Below are 25,079 nucleotides of genomic sequence, written 5' to 3' on the forward strand. Positions count from 1 at the left end.
GCCTGGCGCACTGAGGATGCCTGCGCGGGGGGGAGCGGGGCCCAAACCAACCCGGGGGACGCGGCCAGACGCCGGCCAGAGGGCGTGAACCCCCCCGCGCGCCGCGCCGATGGTACAGCCCAGACCCCAAACCTGGCCGCCCGGCCCGGCCCTCCCGGTGAGATAATCGGGCGGTGGAGAGGACGGGGTTTGCCGATGGGGCGCTCTGAGCCTGTGGAGCAAATCGTGTTTTGATGAAGCCTTTTGAGTGTGGGCGACATGGCTTGGAAATCCATCCTCTGCCATCTCAAATCAGTCAAAAGCTCGGGTGGGGGGGTCTCTGAAGCATTTAAGAAAGCGCAAATTCAACAGGTATTCATTTATTACCGGATGTAAATCTGTGTTCCCCTCCGTCTTGCAGCGGTTGGCGTTTACGCTTAGGCAGTCCATCCTCCATGTTAAGTCAGACCCGTGTCGGAGTAAAAAAAAAAACAAAAACCCTGGTATATAACAGATTCTGCATTAGAAATGCTGATGTAATGTGACGCCCAGGGAAGAATTGGTGGGTGGGGAAGAGGTGGGAACTCGGGGTGTGATTGTAATGCAAGGCACAGAGAAGGAAGGCGATTGGAAACTGTGGGAAGCAGATCCAAGAAAAAAAAGATAGGTAGAATTTTGAGACAAGGGGCTGTAAACAGGAAAAGCGTTCTTCAAAGAACAGAAGAGGAATCATAAAATTCTGGTTTCATAATACATCCAAAGGAAACGGCAAATAAAATCGCTTTTCTCTGATCATCTTGAGTGGGATTCCCCCCCCCCCTTAAACCAGCATATTCAGAAGATGGCAAAAAAAATAAAAATAAAAGAGGGACCCAGACCCAGTCTGTGAGACTAGGGCCAGGAAAGCTGAACCACCGAAGGAAGTGAGGCCTTGCAGAAATACTAAGGAGGATAAGGAAATAAGACGTTTGGATCTGGGGGTGGGGTGGGGTGGGGTAATAACTATGGTAAAAGAATAAACCTATGGAATAGGAGGTTCAGAATTAGCAGATCAGTAGAAAAGGGGGATAATTTACATTCTTGTTATTACCTCCTCTTTTACGTGTTATCTCATCTCTCCCCTAGAAAGAAACGGTGAAAACACTTGAATAGTGCAAGTCACAATCCAAGGCTTAGACAAGTGAATTTGCATAAGGTCACAATCGAAAAATAAAGCTGAGAAATAATTCATGGTATTTGCTGACTAAAGAATACATTTTCTATCTGAGATTTCCCATTATTCTGCTTCTATTTTCTTTTCATTTATGCCATCAGGAAAATGACCTTCACCTGCAAACTGAGAGAGAAGAAAACATTAATAAGAACTGAGTGGGAGCATTTTCTGGTATGTAAATTACACTTCACTGAAATTATTAAAGCACAGGTGAATACAAGAATGAGTTCTTGTCACAGACAAGTCACAATTTACTTCCTTTATTCATTCATTCAACAAATATCAAGCAAACATCTATGTGCCAAACACTGAGCTTGAGATTGTGAGAAGAGTAAACATAAATAAATTTTCCTTATTCCTCTTTTTGCAGTAATAAAAGTCCTGTGAAAGAGAGAAAGGACTTGGAGCATCAGACTTAGTTCAGTCAATCTAGAAGGCCTCCTGAAAGAAATAGCATTTCGGGACCGGGAGTTTGGCCTAGTGGTTAAAGTGCTTGCCTAGCATGCATGAAGACCCGGGTTCGATTCCTCGGTACCACATACATAGAAAAAAGCCGGAAGTGGTGCTGAGGCTCAAGTGGTAGAGCTCTAGCCTTGAGAAAGTCCAAGGCCAGTGCTCAGGCCCTGAGCTCAAGCCCAGGACTGGCAAAAAAAAAAAAAAAAAAAAAAAGAAATAGCATTTCATCTAAGGACTGTGGAATAGGCAGAAGTTAGCAGTTGATAGTTACTGCCAGATACTGCTACTACTACAAGCAGTCTTTAAGCCCATCAGAATTGAACAGTTATATAATCAAGACAGATAGGTTATATACACATATATGTGTAGATGTAGATATATATTACATATATATATATATATATAATCAGTGAATTAGCTCTTTGGTTACAAGGAGATACCAGAATCTATGAGAATAAACAAATAAATGATCTTAAAATCAATGAATCAATAAATCAATAGGGAGAGACTGGGAATGTGAGGGTGAATCTGCAGGCCAGGAGATTTTTCTATCAGACATTAGGACTCAGAAATTCTCTCTGGGTCTGGGCACATGTCAAAGACTGTTTTGTTTCTCATGCTGTCAGTGGTAGTGTTGGTTAGTATTCTATTTGATGTGCTTTTAATCTATGATAGTCAATTATTTTGATGATATGGAACTTTGAAGTTAGGGCCTTGCACTTGCTAGGTAAGTGCTTACCACTTGTGCCATGCCTCCACCCCCAAATGACAAATTTAATAGGGACTTCATAATGTTCATCTGATTCTGTGACTATACAGGGATACTTCAAATGAGTAAATATATCTCAAAAAAGCTGTAGAACGTTCTGAATGTCTATTGTAATACAGTTGATCTGTTACATTAACTTTTCTTGATTCTGTGGGTATGCAAGTTTGTGCTATGGAAAAGAACAAGTGAAAAATCACTATTTTGATTATAATTATTTAGAATTAAATGCAAAAATCAAATCAGACTGGGTACAGTTGTCCTAGCTACTTAGGAGGTTGATATCAGAAGGCTTGGAGTTTGAGGCGAGTCTTGGCAAAAAGCAAGACCTCCTTGTCAATAGCCACATAGGGTGGATGGTTTATGTGGATAATCTCAACTGTGTAAGAGGTATAGATAGGAAGATAAGGATCCAATACCAACCCCAGTTAAAATATTCAATGTATATTACAAAAGTGAAAATGGACCTTCATAAGTTGAGAGGATAGGAGATATGGGGAAAAATAATGAAAGGGTGACATTGATCAAGACATATTATACTTATAAATTATAACATGTTAAATTAAAAACCTTTTGTGTAACTGCTTAAGGATATTAAAAAATAAAAATAATTCAAAATATGAGTCCCTATCTAAAAAACATAACTAAAGAAAAAAGGAAGGGGCCGCTGGGTGTGGCTCAAGCAGCAAGGCCCTGAGTTCAAATCCCAATATCACTAATTTTTTTAATAATAGAAGAATAAAGCTAATGTAATGTACTAGGAGTGAGAGACTGAATTTAATTCCAATCATAGTGAGTTTCTAAAGTAGTACCTTGAAATTATTGCTGAGTCCAGGAGACAACAAACACTGTGGTTGATTAGTGATGGTGATTAGCATGGGAAAGGTAAATGGAAAAGGATAACTAGGTATTTGTTGTTGTGTGGTTAGATTAATATAATATTAATGATCCAATCAGGAAAGGAAATTCTACCCACTGAATTAACTAGAATTCCTCACTGAATTATGAGGAATAATGCTAACATATACAGCATACTCTGTAAAAGCTTTTCAACCCAAGATTCTAAAGACCAGACTCCAAAACAAAGGAGAACCTAATGGTTTAAAAAGAGTGGTAACAAAAAAAAATAGTTGACAAAATTAGCAACACATAATATGGACAAAAGTTTATATTTTGTTTTACAGATGAAGGAAATTACATGATATCTAAGCTCAAAATTCAAAGGAAGAGAAAATAATATGCATGATTTCTTAGAAGTATAAAACAAACAGGTAGAACTCAGCAGAGATATTAAAGAAAACAATTATTGTTAGCTGAATAATTAGCTAAATTCATTTTATCAATGAGTATTTATTTTGACTTGTTTGTCTAGTAACTATCTGGATCATAAAACAAACCGTAGAGTAAGCAATTATTATTGTTCCCCTTCAGAAAAGAAAGACGATTATAGCTACCTAACTCATAGAATTGAAATGTGACCATCGTTATTCCACATCTTTGAAGAGTGAAATATCCAAATAAGAGTAACCAAAGGTATGGGGATAGTTATTGTCTCCTTTAACTAAAAGCCTGGAGGCTGGTATTCTAAGGTTGTTTCATGGATGAATAATCTTATGAAGGTTTTGTCTTTCCATCTTTGCTGGTGCTGTCTCCATGGTGTTTAAGGTGGCTATAAGGGCCCTGCAGAAGTTCCAAGAATCACACAAGGTCTAAAGATAAGAAAAATGATACCCCCCCTTCAATCCCATCTCCCTTCCTCCTAAAGAGTTTTCTTTATTTACCAATGACCTGCATTTAACGATAGAAACATGCAGGAGCCCAAAGAGAAGCTAGGAAAGCAAATGTGGAGTCTTTTCAGGCTCCATGAAGTAAAATGTGTTCTGCCACCAAAAATAGGTAGGGGAAGAGCTTATCTAATTGCCTCTACTAATGTCTGTCACATCATACTCAGAACTTTTTAGAGGTGGAGAGCTGGAGATGGATTACCACCAAGTTCATTTTGCTTTAATCTCTTGCAATTTCTGCTCCAGAAGTGATTTATTTTCACTGATCTTGAATTATCCCTAAGGTACTGGGATAGATAGGCACCTTTGCATCTTTAAAGGAAAAAGAATAAGGATGCAATTCAGTGAATGTACACTCTAGTTTTATTTGGAGGGCTTTGATTCCAGTCTTGACTCTGTTACTAAAAAACTTTCTATGTGCTAGTACTGAACTCAGGGCTTGGGTGCTGTCTATTAGCCTTTTCACTCAAAGTTGGCACTCTACCACATGAGCCACAGCTCCATTTCTAGCTTTTTGGTAGGTTAATTCGAGGTCAGAATCTCATGGACTTTCCTGATCACACTGGCTTCAACCATGTTACTTAGATCTCAGCCTCTTGGGTAACTGGAATACAGGCATGAAAAACCATTACCCAGCTAAAAATCTTATATGAAAATAATTATAACAAGACACTATTGAAAGATAACCACACTGATTACAAATATATGAAAAGAAACAACAGCAAAAGAAATGAATGGCTTATAAAACTATTCTTGCACTCCATTCCTTCCATATTTTAAATGTTTGATGTAACTCCAGTTATATCTATCACTGATATTTCCTACCTCTTACTTTACTTGTGTGGTTATTACTATTTTCATAAAAAGTTTTTTAGTCTTAATCCTACAGATACAAATTGTTTACAGCACCCCTGGGTATCTCATATTGTTACAGTATCTCACTTTGTTATCTGATATATTGAATTTATTTGTATTTGGTTATTTGAAATTTGATAGGGAAGGGGGGAAAAACCAAGACGGGTGGGGGGGTTGGAGGGGAGGGTAATGGGTACCAAGACATGTGAAAGGGTATCAGTGTATGTGAATTAATGCACCTTCTATCTGGCAAATATCATGTAACCTTTTTATTAATTACAATAAAAAATTAAAACAACAACAACAAAAAAAACAAATTGTTCACAGCAAAGTCAAGCTCAGCAAAATAGAACACCAGGAAGAGATGCTCAAAAGGAGGAGGGGCCAAGAGGAAAGAGGTAGACAAATGAGAAGTGGGAGGTAATGCAGTCAGAATTCCAATGTATGTCTTACAAAATTAAAGACAAGGAAGGGGCGGGTAGGAGGAGATTACAAAATTAAAGATGAGAAATGGGGGGGGTAGAAGGAGATTGGCAAGATATATTGTATTCCTACAGACCGGGAGTTTGACCTAGTGGTAGAGCACTTGCTTGCCTAGCATGCATGAAGACCCAGGTTTGATTCCTCTGTACCACATACATAGAAAAAAACCAGAAGTAGTGCCGTGGCTCAAAGGGTAGAGCCCTAGCCTTGAGAAAGCCCCAGGACAGTGCTAAGACCCTGAGTTCAAGCCCTGGGACTGGCAAAAAAAGGGGGGGGAGAGTGTGTATTCACTAAACTGCTTTGTTAAGTGGCAGCTCCTTTGTACAACTAAAGATAATTCTTTAAACTGTACAAGGTAGAACATTCTGAATTTTTCTGAATAGTTACTCATAGTAGTTTGCTTTATATCTTCTGATGTTTTCTTGTCATTCATGAATGTCTCTTTACTTTTAGTTAGAAGCAGTCCCTTTAGCATTTCTTGTAGGACAGGTCTAGCCATATGTGTTTAGCTTTTATCTTGGAATGTGTTTATCTCTCCTTCATTTTTCTCTTATTTATTTTTAATTTTATGATTATTTGCATGCTAAGGGTTGAACCCAGGCCCTTATGCATTCTGGGAAAGTGCTTTACCACAAAGCTTCATACACCCTAAACTCTTGGTTTCAAGAGACAAGGTCTTACTATGTCTTACCATGATTCTCCTGCTTTCACCTCCCAAGTGCTAGGACTACATGTGTATGCCACCTATTTTGCTCTCCTTTCTGATTGAATAATATCTTTGCTGGATATTTGACTGGCTTCTTCTTTTTGTACTTTGTATATCTCTTGACCTCATACGTTTATTTCTGTTGAGAAGTCTGACATCAGGCATATTAGAGCACTCTTAGGTGATGTTTCTTTTCTCTTGCTCATTTGGGAATCCTCTCCTTATCTTTAATGTTTACTGTTTTTGTTGTTGTTTGCCCATTTTGGGTCTTGAACTCAGGGCCTGAGCACTGTCCCTGGTTTTCTTTTTAGCTCAAGGCTAACGCTATATCACTTAGCCCACAGAGCCACTTCTGGCCTTTTCTGTTCATGTGGCACTAAGGATTGAACCCAGGGCTTCATGCATGATAGGCAAGCACTCTACCACTAAGCCACATTCCTAGCCCTATCTTTAGCATGAATATAAACATGTGTTAGGGTAGATTTAGCTGAGTTGAATCTGAGTAGCAGCCTTTTACCTTTCAGCATCTAGATATTTATGCCCTTCTCATGATTTGAAAAATTCTTTTTTTAAAAAAATTTATTGTTGGGGTGATATACAGGGGGGTTGCAGTTGCATTCATCAGGTTGTGGGAACATTCCTTCTCGAACACTGTTACCCCTTCCCATGTTTTCCTCCCACTTTCCCTCCCCCCACCCTCTCCCACTCATCTTGTTTTTCCCTTATCTTCCCTTTTACAAAAAAAAATATGTATATAGTATACCAGGTACCAAAGTCAGATACAGTAACAACATAAGATAAACCTTAAGGGGAAAAGCAAAGAAAAGAAATAGTACATTAAGAACAATGATCACAAAGATAAACCTCTTGTTTCCGTATCCTGGAGTTCATTTTGCTTAGCCTCATCCTATGTGGCCATATGTACATTTTTGAGCTACTATGATCCTCTGTTAGGAGAATCCTAAACATATACTAATTGTTACAAATGAGGTAAACCATGGAGCCTATGTTTCTTTGGGTCTGGCTTACTTCACTTAATACGATTTTTTTCCCAAGTCTTTTCATTTCCTTACAAATGGGGCAATGTCATTCTTTCTGATGGCAACATAGAATTCCATAGTGTAAATATAACACATCTTGATTTGAAGAATTTTGTTTTCTGATTTGATTAAGCTTTCCAGTCCTTGGACATCAAGTCCTTTTTGAACTCCAATAACCTGAATAGCTGCTTTTAATGTTCTAAAGTTTCTGAAAGCTTTCTTCATCTCATTTTCCCCCTTTTTCTCCCCAAATGTATTTTAGAGCTCACTTGCATTCCTTCTATTTTATCTGCACTGGTATTGATACTTTCTATTGTAGTTTCAGTACTATAGGTTCTGTCTTATTTTTTTCCTTTTCCTGTCCCTTCCTTTCCCTTCCCTTCTCTTCCCTTTCCTTCTTCTTTCTTCTTGCCAGCCCTGGGCCTGGGCATTATCCTTGGGCTTTCTCAAGGCTAGGGCTCTACCACTTGAGCCATAGCACCATTTCTGGCTTTTTTTCTATATATGCAGTAGCAAGGAACCAAACCCGGGTCTTCATATATGTTAGGCAAGCACTCTACCACTAGGCTAAACTCCTGGCCTTCCCTTCCCTTTTTTAATTTTGTTTTTTAAGTTTCAATCTCTCTAGTATTCTGAATTTATAACATGCTGAAGTTTTCCTGTGTGTTCTCTTTAAATTCATTGAGTTTCTTTTAAATGTTCTCTGAGATTTCTTATGATTAGCTTCTGTATTTTATTTTGTCCATTAGATAAGGTCATGGAGCCCTTGAAGTTCTTGATGTTTATTGGTGTATGATGACCTACAAAAATAGAAGGGGACATATTGATATATTTTTGTCTACTCTTTGTAATCTAGATTTTGTGTTCTTATTCTTTCGGAGATTGTTAGCAGACTATTTCCCCCCTCTGAGATAAAATCACTGCTATTTCAGTACTAGATGGTGCCCTAAGTCTAGATTTGCCATCAGTCTGCTGTTGGTGTATTGCCATCATTTTAGCGCTAGAGGGTGCTCCAAGTCCAACTTTATCACATATCTATGGTTGGTGTTTTAGTCCATTTTCACAAGTCTCTACGTGGGGCCAGAGTGTGTCCAAATATCACTACGCTAGGACTACTGGAACCAGATACTGACAAATTCTCTATGGCACTAAGTTCCCCATGAAGGATGGGAATAGTTTCCTCTAGATTCCAAAACTTGTGCCTGCCCTTCCCTCCTGTCTTAAGAGGACAATGAAGCTGGGCACAGTGGCTCTCCTGTAATCCTAGCCACTCTGGAGGCTGAAATCTGAGGATCGAGGTTCAAAGCCAGGCTGGGCACCAAAGACCATAAGACTCTTATCTCCAATTAACCACAAGAAAACTGGAAGTGCCACTGTAGCTCAAGGGGTTGGGTAGTAGCCTGGAGCTGAAGAGCTCAGGGACAGCACACAGGCCCAGAGTTCAAGCCCCATGACTGACAAAAAAAAAAAAAATTAAAAATAAATAAAATAAAGAGGACAATGACTTTATCCTGTGTTACCTGGGCTGGAAGGTCTTGAGTTTAATTCTCTTTCCTCACAAAATGAGGTGTCTTCTTCTATGATGTGTTGTTTAGAATTGACAGTGAGTTGACAAGGACAATTTTAACCCTTTCATCCTCTTCCATGCATTTTATCTTGTAATTATGATGAAATCAAGTTCTGTGAGCTCTCATCTGGTTTTCTTAATTCTTTTGAAGGTAGTTTTGTTAAATTGACATTCTGTCATTCTGTGAGGAAAAAATTCACCAGAAAGTCTTACTCTGCTCTCATCTTGTTCCACCTCCACATTTAGATCTTTTAAAATTCAGTAATGTTTTGTCATGTTCAGTGTACAAACTTCACCCTCTTTTTTAGTTAAGATTTTGTTTCAATATTTTATTCTTAATATCAGTTTGAATGAAACTGTTTTCTTAATATTATTTTCAGGTTGTTCATAGTACATAGAAATATAATACAATTTTATATATCTGAAACCTATAAACTCATGTTTTTAATTCTAAATATTTTATTGTTAATTCTTTAAGATTTTATGTGTACAGGATTTCCTCTTCAGTGTGTTTTAGGTTTTTAGGGGTGTGGGGGGGATTGAACACAGTGACTCTCAGTCTTTGCTTGACTTTTTTTTTTTTTTTTTTTTGCCTGTCCTAGGTCTGGTAGTCAGGGTCTAGGAACTGTCCTGGAGCTTTCTCAAGGCTAGTGCTCTAACACTTGAGCCACTGTGTATGTGGTACTGAAGAATCAAACCCAGGGCTTTGTGCATGCTAGATAAGCACTCTACCAACAGGCCACACTCCCAGCCCTTAGCTTGACTTTTTTGCTCCAGACTGGTGCTCTAACACTTGAGCCACATCTCCCCTTCTGACATTTTGCTAATTAATTGGTCGTTAGTGCCAGAGATTAGTGACTGGCAGGTTTCAAACTATGATCCTCTGAGTTTAGTCTCTTGAGTAGTTAGGTTAGGATTGCAGGGATGAGCCGTCAGTGCCTAGCTATTTTAATTTTTTTAATTTCCTTTATTGTCTGGCCTCCTAAAGATTATCCATGTCTTGTCACAGCATGCAATGGCCCAGACCTGCTGTGACATTTCCGTGCATCCTTGTAGATTTGGGTCCACAAATATACTCCTTAGGGAATATATTCAAAGGCTCTCTCAAGTTTTGACTGCCTGTTCATCAGTGTCCAGATACTTAGGTATAGGTGTAAGAGCTTATCTAAATCCTCATTTCCAGAATCTTCTTTTTGTATTAAGATCATCCTTTCACCTTGCCACTCATCCCTGTCAGACTAAAATGGCTGAGAGTTCTTCCAGTTCATTAGTGGACATGGGTTCTGATCTTGTAGTCCACATCACGCTAAATAGTTACCTGCTGCTGAGTCTCAAGCCCAGCTTCTCCTCAATAAAGCTATGGGCTGATGAATCAGGGATAGGAGTTGGAAGCATCCCTGGGAATAAATATAAACAGAATATCAAGCTGGGTGCTGATAGCTCACACGTGTAATCCTAGCTACTCAGGAGGCTGAGATCTGAGGATTGTGTTTTGAAGCCAGCCCTGAAACAAAAGTCTGTGAGTCTTATCTCCAAATAACCACCAGAAAACCAGAAATGGTGCTGTGGCTCAAGTGGTAGAGCAGTAGCTTTAATTGGAAGATCTCAAGAACAATATCCAGGCCCAGAGTTTAAGCCCCACAACCAAAAAAAAAAAGTCATACATACCTCTGTTCTACCCAGACTGTAGCATTTTGAGAGGATAAATGTTTCTCATTTATTATTCCCTTTCTACTGGTTCCCAGACCCTACTTGACATTTTGACATTATTAGTTATACTTGTTTGCAGGGAAGATGATCTATTGATTTCCTTACTCTGCTACAGCCAGAGAAATCTGGTGACTCTTGCTGTACACCTTGTATATTCCATTATTCCAATAACAACCCCATGAGGATGGAAATGTTATGCTCTCCATTTTAAAGATTAAAAAACTGAGGCTTGGTGATGTAAAACTGTGTCACTCAATGGACAAAACATCAAAAAGCTGAATGTAAAAGTAGTTCACTTTATCAGCACAGCACATTGTCTTCACCTCTGTCTCTGGTCTACTATTGAGCAACTAACTTTGTTATCTTGCATTTAGTCTTTCTTGAAGGCCATTTAAGTTGACTTTCCATTTTTGCCATCAAGGCAAAAATATCAGTTCTTACTTTTTTTCTTGTCAGTCTTTGGGCTTGAACTCTGGGGCCTGGGCGATGTCACTGAGCTCTTCAGCTAAAGGCTAGCTCTACCACTTGAGCCACAGCACCACTTCTGGTTTCTGATGGCTAACTAGAGATAAGAGTGTCATGGATTTTCGTGCCTGGGCTGGCTTTGAACTGTGATCCTCAGATCTCAGCCTCCTGAGTAGCTAGGAGTACAGGCATAAGCCACTGACACCCAGCCTTATAATTTTTTTGTCTCTTAAATAAGCAGCAGTTTCTAACACTGAACAGAGCTTGAAATAGAACATGTACTGTTGGATAAGTTCACTGCTCATTCTTCTTATTCCCAAGTATGATCAGAACAGAATCAGAGGTGAACGCCCTAATAGATGGCCTAAGTGTCTAGACTGTCAAGACTGAGTTCTTTAGATGGCTGGATGGTTGGAAGTGAATTCTAAAGACCTAGACTCAAGTCTAGTTTCTTAGTATTTCCAAGGGCTTTCTCAATTCCTAGTTCCTTGGCTCACATATATTTCTGCTTCAGATACCTCAAGGGGTTTGGACTCTTGTTCTGATATGCATGTCAGTGAGAATGTGAGATGATTTTCAGAGAATGACAAATATGTAATAGTATCTACTTGTTTTAGTATACATCAACAGGAGTTGTGTATTCATATATGTGTATATAATTAGTACTCTAAGTCCATGATTTACAGATGTTAAATCTTTGGCTTTCTAAAATATAACAAGTAAATATTGTTGGTCTTTTGGAATTTGGAAAATAACACGAGTCTCTCATACATCCTGCATATAGAATAACTCCAGTATGACAACAAAGAACTCTTATTACTGGAAATGGTAGAGCAGTTATGTATTCGTGAAGGTAGGACACATTAAAGCTATGTTTCCTGCGTTTTGAGGAATGACTATTTCTTTGCCTGAAGTTATTCAGGAAAGGAAGGAGGAAGGAAAGACAACTACCTTTGTCAATTACACGAAGGATGTTGTTTGTGTTATCCCCAGGGAAGCCTCATCCCAGCCTCTGATATTTCTATTTCTATCTTGATTTGCAGACTGAGAGGCTGGACTTAGTAGAAGTTGCACTGTAAGTACACTAGTTGCACTAGAAGTTGCTAAGGATCTGGGTTAGGGTTAAAGCTAGCTTCCTATGGTCTCAAAGCCTACATATGCTCAACTCCACTACTGCCTCCTATTGGAGGCCCAGTAGATCACAGCCTCAGTGACGATTGCTGAGAATGCAGGCTAGAGGCAGAGAAGAAGCAACTTCTTCAATGTCTAGTACCATAGCAAGTCACCTACTCTCTGTGATCATGACTCTCCTTGAGATTTAAAAGTCTAGTTCGCATTTATAATTAGCACGGCATTAATTATTCACGGAGTACCTCCTCTGTATTTTTTAACGTACTTGGCAATTTCCCAGTCAATAATGTTTCCCCAGAACTAAGGTTCTGACATCCAGATAGTTTAGATTTAAAAATAGCCAAGTAAAAATTACATATAATGCAAAGAAATTACTGCACTTAGTTCCCATGGTAAAGTCAATTTTCCTCCTGCTTCTTAAAAGCACTTGATTGTATGGGCAGTGGCAGGTGTATATCTAGAAGAGGAAAAAATAACAGAGCACACGATCTTGTTGAATTTTATCTTTGTATGCTCACCCAATACATGCATTTGATCACCTACCGCATATAAGACACTGTATTAGGCCGGTTTGGGAGTGGGAATACAAAAGGTATATGTAAATGTAGATCATGTTTTCTATATTTCTTAAATCATTATCAGTTTTAAGAAATTAAGAGTTACTTTGGGAAGAGTGGGTTCATTAGATACACATTTCTCTTTTGAAAATTGTTTAAACATGAATAAAATGTTCACATGTGTAACTGTTCTAAGAACAGGGGAACACCATGCCTTTTATTGGCTGTTCCCAGCCAATTTCTGTTTAAGATAGATTGTAGGGTGGACTGGTAAAAGAAAGATACTCTAGGGGCCGGGAGTTTGGCCTAGTGGTTAAAGTGCTTGCCTAGCATGCATGAATACCCGGGTTCGATTCCTCAGTACCACATACATAGAAAAAAGCCGGAAGTGGTGCTGAGGCTCAAGTGGTAGAGCTCTAGCCTTGAGAAAGTCCAAGGCCAGTGCTCAGGCCCTGAGCTCAAGTCCAGGACTGGCAAAAAGAAAACAAAACAAAAAACAAAGAAAGATACTCTGTCCTTCAAGTATAGAAAAAGGGCTGGGACACAGAAACATAGTAGATAATGACAGGTCTCTCCATACAGAATTTTAGACCCTATCCTGTCTGTGGTTCCTCATTTTTTTTCAGAAAGTGTGTGTATGTGTGTGTGTGTGTGTGTGTGTGTGTGTGTGTGTGCTGGTTCTGAGCTTGAACTCAGCATCTGGATACTGTCCATGGGCTTTTTTGCTCAGGGCTAGAGCTTCACTACTTGAACCCCAGCTCCACTTCCAGATTTTTTCTTGGCAGTGGGGAGTCAGTTTATTAGAGATAGTATTCTCATGGATTTTTCTGTCTGGGATGGCTTTGATCTGCAATTCTCAGATCTCAGCCCCCTGAGTAGCTAAAATTACAGGTGTGAGCCACTGGTATCAGGTTGCTTTGTTTTCCAGTACTGAGGTTTGACTGAACTTTCTTGCTCATTGTGATCTATCATTTGAGTTATGCCTCTACTTCCAGCTTTTTGCTTATGGAATTTTCTGCCTGGACTGGCTTTGAACTTCTGTCCAGGACCCAGCCTCCTAAATAGCTAGGTTTATAGGTATGGGCTACCAGTGCTCAGCACAGCAGGAATATTTTAAATCTATGAACAAACCTTGAGAAATATTTTTTTACAAGTGTTTAGTTTTAAGAGTTAACAAAGCATTTTTGCTAAATCATCAGAGTGAATAAATCAATATATAGATCAGTAATGTCTTAGCCTTCTGTAGCTATTTGGCTTCTGTGATCTAAGACTGAGTTATCTAAGCAATTTGAAAAGAACAGCAACACATATAGAAGGACAAGTTAAAATAGTGTGTGGGGGAAGGGGAAAGCCCTCACATAACCCTGAATCTATTATTCTGAAAACATTAGACAGTGAAAACATTCAACCCAGAAGTTAAACTAAAAAGAACAGGGCCAGGAGTTTGGCCTAGTGGTAGAGTGCTTGCGTAGCATGCACAAAGACCTGGGTTTGATCCCTCGGTACCACATACATAGAAAAAAGCAGGAAGTGGTGCTGAGGCTCAAGTGGTAGAGCTCTAGCCTTGAGAAAGCCCAAGGACAGTGCTCAAACCCTGAGCTCAAGCCCAGGACTGGCAAAACAAAACAAAAAAACAAAAAAACAATGAGGGGGGAGGGAAATGGGGACGAAAACATGAGAAAGGGGTATCAATGTGTATAAAGTAATGTTTCTTATATCTGGCGAATATAACTGTAACCCCTCTATTAATTACAATAAAAAATAAATTTAAAAACAGAACAAAACAAAGCCAGGTGGAAGGAAATAACAAATAATGAGCAGAAATTGGTAGCAAAAAAAAAATAGTAGAGCTGAGCAATAAACAAAGTTGATTTAGCTGGGCCACCAGTGATCACACCTGTGATCCTAGCTAATTAGGAGGCTGAGATCTGAGGGTCACGGTTCAAAGCCAGCCTGGGCATGGAAGTCCATGGGACTCTTATCTCCAGTTAGCTACTAGAAAACAAGAAGTGACCTTGTGACTCAAGGGATAGGGCAATAGTCTTCAGCTGAAGAGCTGAGGGAGCGACCAGGCCCAGAGTTCAAAGCCCATGACCCCCCACACACACAAAAAAAAGAAAGAAAGAAAGAAAGAAAGAAAGAAAGAAAGAAAGAAAGAAAGAAAGAAAGGAAATTTTTGTACCAATAGACAATACTAAGTGAGGGAACGGGGGACACAGTCACACACTATAGATTTTTTTAAATGCAATAAGAAATACTATATTTAGCTTCATACCAATATTTACCATTTAGAGAAAAATGGCAAATTCCCCAATACAAACAAACTAGAATACCTCTTCTGGGAAGAAAATAAAGCAAAAATTATACTGTTTCCATAAAGAAACTCAAAGACTTAGATAAGCTTTTTAGTTGTGTTAAATATGCAAAGGACAGAATATTTTATTCTTATATAGTGTGTTTCCCAGAAGATATAGTAGGTAATACTGACACCAGGGAAATGGCAGGTAAAGGATCCCTGTTGTTGGATTGTTGGTGGTGGTCATAGGGCTTGAACTCTGGACCTGGGTGCTGTCTGAATTCTTTTATTCAAGGATAGCACTCTCCCACTTAGAGCCACAGCACCAACTGGTAGTGAATTGGAGCCAAAAGAGTCTCATGGGAACTTTTCTGCCCAAGCTGGCTTCAAGCTGTGATCCTCATATCTCAGGTTCCTGAGTAGCTAGGATTACAGGTGTGAGCCACCAGCTTGGGTGGATTCACTTATAGAAGCACCTAAACTTCTGGTTTCCTGATGGATCTCCATTGGGAAGTTGGTGTATTTGACTGACAGCTCAAAGCCACACGCACAGGGGTGGAGTGAGCATTTACCAAGAGTTTTAATTGACACATGCTGAAATAGTTTCTTCCTAACTTGGAGGTGAAGCTCAGTGATTTGAGTCTATTCTTCAGTGTTCCTTTCCTCCTCCTTGAAACACACAGACACACACACACACACACACACACACACACACTTGAGGACCTCATGCAGCCCATACTTTTAAATGTCACTGTTATGCTAGAGACTCTAACTTCTGTCTCTGGCTGGATCCTCTTTGACCTCACACCTACTGCCTACTCCACATATCTATTTTGGTCCTCACCACTTGTCCTCAAAATTGAATTTCTCATCTCCTCCTCTGAATCTGCCCTTTATTCATCCTTCCCTCTCAGAAAATGTCAGCAGCAGTGCCATCTCTGAGTCCTCTTTCTTCTCTCAACACCCCAAATTCCATCTGCCAGTAAATCCTGACACCTCTGCCTTCAAAATACATCCAGGATTCTGATCCCTGTGGATGAGTATGAGACAACCATTAAAATATAACATGCAAGCTGGGTGCTAGTGGCTCACTCAGGTAATGCTCGCTACTCAGGAGACTGAGACCTGAGGTTCATGGTTTAAAGCCAGCCTGGGGCAGAAAAGTCCATGAGACTCTTATCTCTATCTATCAAAAAGCTCGAAATGATGCTGTGACTCTTAAGTGGTAGAGTACTAGTTTTTAGCACTAAGCTCAGGGACAGTACCCCGGCACTGAGTTCAAGCCTCAAGCACACACATACATATATCCCACACAGCCTTTTATGGTAAGTGGTGCAGTGGAAAAGTACCATGCAAGTAGCGTGTGTGATATGATTCTAACAATGCAAAGTATTGTTCTCATTAAAGGCTGAAAGGTCACATGCCCCATGCTAGCGGCTCAGGCCTATAAATTTTAAACTTCCAAGAAGGCTGAAATCTGGAGGATCTTGTTTGGAAGCCAGCCTGGGTAGAAAAATCTATAAGACTCCATTTCCAATTAACCAATAAAATGCCTGACTGGAGGTGTATTCAAGTGGTAGAATGCCAGTGTGAGTGAAAAAGCTAAGCGAAGGGCCGGGAATGTGGCCTAGAGGTTAAGTGCTTGCCTAGCAAGCACGAAGCCCTGGGTTCAATTCCTCCATACCACATACACATGAAAAGCTGGAAGTGGTGCTGTGGCTGATGAGGCAGAGCACTAGCGTTAAGCCAAAAGTGTCCAAAGACAATGCCCAGGCCCTGAGTTCAAGCCCCAGGACTGCCCTCCCCCAAAAAAAGAAAAAGAAAGAAAAAAAGAAAAGAAAAAAAGCTAAGTAAGAGTTTAAGTTTCTGAGTTCCAGTCCCACTACCTAAATAAAGAGAAAGACCACAGAAAAATATCCTAATAAGCCACAGGGCATTAGACTACATGATTATTTTGCACAAAATATCTTATTTAATTTCCATTTTTATAAAAGGGCATTAAGTGGCATGCAATGACTATTTACAACATTTAATGTGTATTTTCATATGTTTTGACATATACCTTGGGGATGTCACCAAATCAGGACCACAGATATCCTCCACCTTGAAAGTTTCCTGTGCAATTCTTTCCTCCCACCTGTCCCTGCTTTCCAGACCTCAACCATTGATTGACTTTCTATAGCTATAGATTTGTTTGCCCTTTCCAGAGTTTTGTATAAGTAGATTCATATATTATATGCTTTTTTTGTTCTAGCCTCTTCCAAATAACTATTTGATATTTTATTCATATCACCTGGCTGAAGAAGTAAGTTCAGAGAAGTTATATAACTTCCCTAAAAGTCATACCGCAGTAAGCATTATGTTGGGATCCCAACCTAATTGTGCTGTAGCCTCAGTGTGTTCATAGTGGAGCTCTGGGAGGTTAAATGTATCATTAACAGTTCCGATGCCAGCAAGTGGCCAAAGTAGGACAAAACCCACTATGCCACATGCCTCTTGGTTATTTATGTGGATACTGGCAGGAACATATGACTCATTCTAGATTTCACTAAGACTTCATTTTTAGAAGCCCCAGTCATTAACTCTACTTTGATGATGGCCTTAGATGGAAGAACTTGTGTGATATCTCTTGGTAGAAGCCATCTTCTACACAATATCCTGCAACCTGCGAGGACTTTTGATGCCTTTAGAAATTGCCTTTGATGTTTCTTGTCCTATTGTCTTTTTATTTCTCTTCCTCCCTCTGTCCTTCCCTCTTCTGGAGTTTACTTAGGACTTCATGAACACTGGGGAAATGCTTTAATGACTACTTTTTGCTTTAGTTTGTTTTGTAATAGGGTCTGGTGCTTTTGGCTAGCCTGCTTTAAGACATTATCCTCCTATTCCACCTTCCAAGTAGCTGGAGTTACAGGCATGCAACATTATGATTCGTCCCAGGGGTCCTCTGAAGAAAGCCCATCTGTGTGTGTGTGTGTGTGTGTGTGTGTGTGTGTGTGTGTGTGTGTGTGTGTGTATTGGGGGCCAGGAGCATAGCCTAGTGGTAGAGTGCTCTTCTCACATGAATGAAGTCCTGGATTTGATTTCTCAGTACCACATACACAGAAAAAGCCGGAAGTGGTGCTGTGGCTCAAGTGACAGAGCACTAGCCTTGAGCAAAAAGTGTCAAAGGACAGTGCCCAGGACTGGGAAAACAAAACAAACAAAGAAACCTATTGGTTGGTTCTTTGAGGCTCGTCCTCTCATTCTCCCATTTCTCCTTTCCCTTCTCCTTCCCTCCCTTCATTCTTTATGTTTTTCTTCAGTTTTCTTTAAAAGTACTGAATCTTTATCTCCACATTCATTAGCATTATGCTCTAGGTAGCTTCAACTGCCAGGGTAATGTATGAAACTGCAGCCAGAATGTTTGACTTATGATTCTCTAAAACTGTCACATTGCTATGGCTTGATTTCTAAACAATGTATTTATAGGGTACCTTTATGTCCAAGAGAGCACATAAATTTTATCTTAAATACCTACTTAGTGCCTGTAAAAGTTAGTGGATTAAAATATATTGAAGAACAGGTTTAAAAAAACAAAACAAAACAGGAAACAATTTATATCATAAAAATAAAATGATGCTCTGAAAAAAGGCATTGAAATTATTGAATGCTTGTCAGAAACCCTGGGGAAGGGCTTCACAGTGTTTTCCATCATCTGCTTTCTTTCTTTATTTTTTGTTGGTTGTGAGGCTTGAACTCTGCGTCTGGGCGCTGTCCCTGAGCTCTTCAACTCAAGGCTATGGCCCTACCCCTTGAGCCACAGTGCTGCTTCCAGTTTTCTAGTTAATTGGAGATAAGAGTCTCTGTCTTTAGTATTAAAGGAGATGTAAGAATCTATGGTAGCTTTCATCTCAACAAAATAGCTAAGATGCTCTGGAAATTTCAGTCAGAACACTAACTGATATGTGAGCAAGAGCTATAAAAATATAAGCCAGAAAAGAATAGAAATCATCTCGACAGTTGAGCCATACAAGTCCCATATCCCCAGATTGATGGCCAGGCACTCAGCTGAGTAGGAAGGAAATGGTGAATAATTTTTAGAGCACTGATGTTGATAAGGAAGTAAGTCAGGCTCAGTCCTTCTGATCAGTTCCAGGTTATAAAATGTTGCTTGTATTTATGAGACTGTGGAACAGCATCTAAAGCTAGTTTTTAGAAACAGGTGAACTATATACATGGAACCTGGTAGTTTTTCTTTTGTAAAGGAAGAAATAAAATATCACCTTTAAAAAGAGATTCTTTATGACCTTTATACTTGTGAAATCTGCTTTTTCTCATGTCTGGTATTTTCAATATTTCTGATAGTATCTTTTATTTGTTTCTTGGCTGGTTCATTTTTAATGTAGCATGCCAAGCCAAAGAGGTTATACACAGGACAAAATTTATATAGATGATAAGACAAATAATTACAGCAGAGGTTTTTTAAGCCGATAAAAGAAATAGCCAATTGAAAAGCATGAAATGAAGAGGACAAAAGTGCAACATGAGCATTAGGGTAAGAGGTAGGAAGTGAAATGTCCCAATTCAGGCAGGAGCTGAGTTCTTTCTGACTTCAGTGACATTTTATTCTAGACAGAACAAGCTCCTGATCTCTATTTTTGTATGTCCCACATTCTATGGTCACAAAGAAGATAAAACACAAAATACAAAAAGAATTTTCCAATTAGCTTGGCAAAGTTATTTTATTTTTCACATATGTAACATATACCCACATGCCCACTTCTCAAGAATGTTCCTGGGATTCAGGAAGTGACCACGTACAAAGCTTACAAATAGGAAGATTTCAAACATGAAAGTTATTAGAAAAGGAAGGACTAAAAGCCATCCTTGAACTGGGTGTGGTGGCTCAAGCCGGTAATCCTAGCTACTTAGGAAGCTGAGAACTGAGGATCTCTGTTCAAAGCCATCCCGGGCACGAAAGAATGTGAGATTCTACAATTAACCTACAATTAATCTACAATTAACCACTAGAAAATGGGAAGTGGCCCTGTAGCTCCCGGGATAGGTTGGGAGCCTTGAGCTGAAGAGCTCAGCGACAGTGCCTAGGCCTAGAGTTCAAGCCCCATAACTAACAAAAAAACAAGAAAAAACATCATTGGCTGGATTCATGAACTCTGGAATTCTGAAGGTCCAAGCTTGGTCCAGGTCTACTTCTTATTCTATTCATTCATCTACAAATAATTGGCAACAGTGAAGATTTTTTGTTTTTTGGGTTTTTACAAATCTTTTTAAAATATATTTTTATTGTAATTAATAGAAGGGTTATATTATATTCACCAGATAGAAAGTGCATTACTTCACAGACATAGATACCTTTTCTCATGTCTTGGTCCCCATTTCCCTTCCCCACCCCCGGCCCTCATCTTGTTTTTTCCCCCTTCCCTATCCTATTTCAAATAACCAAATATGCATATATACAATATATCAGATAACCAGGTGAAATACTGTAACAATATGAGATAACCAAGTGACAGCAAAAGAGATGAGAGATAACATAGTACATTAAGGGCAACAATCACTCATTATATGGCTTTTGTTTCTATATCCTGGAGGTCCTTTCATTTAGCATCATACTATATGGCTTTATGTATCTAGGTTTTGTTCTATTGTATATCTCTGGTTTCTACTGATTATGACAAATGAGGGAAACCATTGAGCCTAAGTTCCTTTGAGTCTGGCTTACTTCACTTAATATGATTTTTTCTAAGTCTTTCCATTTCCTTACAAATGGGGAGATGTCGTTCTTTCTGACAGCAGCATAGAATTCCATTGTGTATAAATACCACATCTTGTTGATCCACTCATCAACTGAGGGACATCTGGGTTGGTCCCATATCTTTGCTTTGGTAAATAGTGCTGCAATGAACATCATAGTGCTAGTCCTTTCCTCAGTTTTCTTAATTTTACAGAACATGTGCTGAATTTATCACTGCTTGGGTAGAAAAGTTTATCTGACTTATCTTTAATTAATCAACAAAAAGGTGGAACAGAAAATATGGCTCAAGTAGTAGAATGCCAGCCTTAAGTGAGCAAGCCAAGCAGAAGAGCAGAACCTATTCTAGTACTGTCATGAGTGCATGTGCACACACACACATGAAAAAAAAATCATTATTGCAGGGAATAACATAGCTTTGCTCGAGAATCCTGCAGGTGTGTACTGAGAAGTCAGTACTGGAGTCCAGAGGCTCCACACAGCATTCTTATCTGTCCCAGGCACTTAGACCCCTGTGGGCTTTCCATAGGATTTGGCCACACTACCAAAAGGGAGAGCAGCTTTTACAGCAACCTGGCCCTGTTGCAGTTGTCTTCCCGTGGCTCACCTTACACAGGAAAGCCCTGGCATTGCTAGATAAATGGATCAAGGTTGCAGCTCACATCGGTGTTTTGACTCTAATGCTCTAACACTGCATAGGAATTCCACTTTGCCTCATTAATATGAAGGAGCCATATATGGCAAGTTATTCATTGACATGACCCAGACCTCTGGTTTCCTAGAAATTTCACTGCAATATTGGGCTCCAAAATCTTTATATTTTATATCCTACTCTCCAGGCCCTGTGTGAGTGTTTTCCCAAAGCATTTAAAGAGGTACGGCCTCCTCCTCAGCCACAGATCCAGCTGCATGAAATCCTATGTATATGCTCCCATTGAAGATTGGTAAAACTCAGAACTTCCCTTCTTTTCTCCACCATCTTCTACCCTAAGTCCACATTCTAGAAACGTAATTTTTAATGAATCTCTATGAGTCTGATGCCTCTGCAGGTCTCTAGATGTCTCTCTCAATCTTTTTTTTTTTTTTATGTTTCTCACTCAATGTTGCTGCTCCCTGAGTGAATATCTTTTGTTTCTTTCTAGTAAACTTCTACCCTTTCTTTTTCTTTTTTTTTTTTTTTTGCCAGTCCTGGGCTTGAGCTCAGGGCCTGAGCACTTGGAATTTCTCAAGGCTAGAGCTCTACCACTTGAGCCTCAGCACCACTTCCGGCTTTTTTCTATGTATGTGGTACCGAGGAATCGAACCCGGGTCTTCATGCATTCTAGGCAAGCACTTTAACCACTAGGCCAAACTCCCGGCCCGACTTCTACCCTTTCTTCAAGGCAGATTTGCCACTCAGTCTTCTCTCTGATGTTCCGATAGATAGCCGTCCTGATTCATTGATTGTGCTTTATCCCATGGACTGGAGTCACTGATCACACCGGAGGCCCCAGCAGTGGAGGCTGCTTCACTCCTTTCAGAGTGATCTGGTTTGGCATGGAGTTCAGTGAACTTCAGCTAACTTCATTTAGAAACCATCCTGGGCACTTTTATTCACAATAGCTGTGATCAGCAAAGAGAGTTGTGAGGGACCTTAACTTACCCTTCTTTTGAGCAATTAATAGGCTCCAACTTTCTTCTCCTAATTTATCCATTACATTCTTTACACATTTGCATTTAATACTCATATTTGAGAATGCAATCCTCACCATCTCTACTCTTACAAAAGATTGGGAACTAAAAGTTTACTTGCTAATGATGCAAGAAAAACACACACAGAACGGATTGTGGTGTTTTTATTTTGAGCTGTAGGGATATAGCAAGGTGGCTCTGATAGATCTTAGAGGGCCGGACTCTCCCTGGTTTTCAGGCAACAGCATTGGCTGTGATGCTGTGGCTTTTCACTATTCTTGGGCCTTTTTCTGTCTCTGATGTAGCACACAATTGCAGTCCTTGCTAAAAATTGTGGTGTGATCTGTGTGAGGATTAATATTCTGACCAACAGTTTCTGAGACAAAGAGTGGAGATTCTGACCTAGTTTTGGCAGCCCGCCTGACTCAACTTTGGGAACTTTCTCTCCTCCTGTTTCTTCTTTCATGGCTGATCTATAAACATAGCTGCTTGTCCGTGGCTTCTCATGGAACTCATCTGCAGCCTCTGACCTGCTTTCCTTTCAACATCTCCATCTTGTCTCTTCCTTCTGATAGGTATCCTTCAAATATTTTGACTGTCATAGTCCGTAAGTTATGTATACCATCAGATATTTTTAAGGTGACATCTAAAAGTGTTTATCATAAGTTTAAATCATTGCAGAGAATATAATTTCTGGTGCAGTGGATGGCATGGATAAGTGTCTGTCTTCTAAATACGTCAAATGGAATTAAGTACAATAGGAAGACAATACTCCCATCATGTATTTTTAAGTGTTTAAGACAGCTTTTCATGATCAATTGGACTTTGTTGGAAACAAACAATTGTAAATTTTATATAGTTCTATTTTGCTCTATAGTTTACATTTGCATCCATTTTTCCTACAAAATTTATTCTATTTTTTTTGCCAGAACTCAGGGCCTGAGCACTGTCCTTGGGTTTTCTCAAGGCTATAGCTCCACCACTTGAGCCACAGCACCACTTCCAGCTTTTTCTATGTATGTGATACCAAGAAATTGAATCCACGTCTTTTTGCATGCTAGGCAAGCACTCTACCACTAGACCAAACACCCAGCCCCAAAATTTATTCTAATGTAATATATTTCTAGGATAATTTGTTATAACAACAAATATATACATATATATGTATATATAGAGAGAGAGAAACTAAATTTTATTTTCTTTCCTGTGAGTTAAGGGTTTGAATATTTATATTTTACATTTAAAATATCTTCTCCTTTGAGTTATTATGAAAGTATACATAATTTATTAAAATATTATATTATAATTTTATGGATGATTCTTTAACATAAAAAGTAAAATTTTATTGCTTATATTCATCTCTCAGTTGAATTAAGGTTCTGTTTTTTGTTTGTTTTTACTTTTATTTTTGGTTGTATTGGCATTGAATTCAGGACCTCAGACCTGCTAGGCAGGAGCTATTTAAGCCATACCTGAGCACTTTTTACTTTGGTAATTTTTAAGATAGGGTCTCAGTTTCTGTCAGTTGGCCTGATACCTTGATCCTCCTAATCTGAGCCTCTCAAGTATCTAGAATTATAGGTGTGAGCTACAGTACCTAGCTAAGATAACAATAAAAATTAATATATTTATATTAAACAAAATAATAATTATTATTGCTATATGATTTACTACTGTTACTATTAAGGCAGAGTTCAACACCACTTCTATTCCAATTTTTCAGCATTATAAATGAAAGAATAAGGAAAATCTTGTTCACATAAAAATGTAACAGACAAAGCCAGGTGCGGTGGCTCACACCTGTAATCCTAGCTACTCAGGAGACTGAGATCTGAGGATCAAGGTTCAAAGCCAGCCTGGGCACAAAAGGATCTGAGACTCTTACCTCCAATTAACCTCTGGAAACTGGGAAGAGTGGGGCTTGGCTCAAGGGTAGAGTGGTAGCCTTGAGCCAAAGAGCTCAGTGAAAGTGCCCAAGCTGAGTTCAAGCCCCATGACCCACAAAAAAATAAAACAACAACAACAAAAACAACAGACAAGAATGGAAGGAATTTTGTTGCAGCAGCACAGGTATGATCTGTTTTATATTCCTGGGTTATATGTCCCATATCATAGAAATTACTTTCTAGTGTCTGTCAGCTGACAGCTTCATTTGCTCTGTCCTCACATTTGTTAATATCAGAAATCCAGGGCTTATAAAACAATGCAGTGTTTACCATCTTCAGCTACCCTAACACTGTGGGCAGCATGTTGAATTGTAGTTTGCTAAATATTGCTTATTTTGTACAGTGCGCCAAAGCTGCACTCTGAGGTAGTGGCCTGCCTTTCTCTTGGAAAGGGACTGAGGGTAAGTGAGCAAGGGAAAAATCAGAGAATGGATCCATTGTAATACCGTTGTGTTCTGGGGAAACTTTCAGGAATGTGTATAAACTTTGAAAATTAGCTCTCTTTAAATGATCTGTTGGAAAACCGTATCTGCTGGTCTGTGAACTCAGAGTCCATGCTTCTCACTTTGAAGAACTGCTTTGACTGTTTCGAAACATCTAATGTCCCCCTCAAGCTCATGAGCTGTAGGGCTGATCCCCAATAAGTAGGCCATTGACAGGTGTTTGGATCATGAGTTCATGACTCAATGAGCTATTTGGAGG

At 39.3% G+C, this 25,079-nt stretch overlaps 1 long non-coding RNA gene across 2 annotated transcripts; it reads left to right on the forward strand.

The window, feature by feature from the left end:
- The first annotated feature begins 26 nt into the window (after positions 1-26).
- On the forward strand, positions 27-3,942 carry LOC150055831 (uncharacterized). Of its 2 annotated transcripts, none has more exons than XR_016537395.1 (3): positions 27-157; positions 1,294-1,363; positions 3,846-3,942. It is a non-coding gene; the product is annotated as an uncharacterized LOC150055831 (long non-coding RNA). The 2 variants fall into 2 exon arrangements; XR_016537394.1 differs by lacking the exon at positions 27-157 and adding an exon at positions 184-351.
- The last annotated feature ends 21,137 nt before the right edge of the window (positions 3,943-25,079 follow it).

This window comes from Megascapheus bottae, chromosome 13 (assembly GCF_031878675.1).
Source record: "Megascapheus bottae isolate mThoBot1 chromosome 13, mThoBot2.hap1, whole genome shotgun sequence".
Classification (NCBI taxonomy): domain Eukaryota; kingdom Metazoa; phylum Chordata; class Mammalia; order Rodentia; family Geomyidae; genus Megascapheus; species Megascapheus bottae.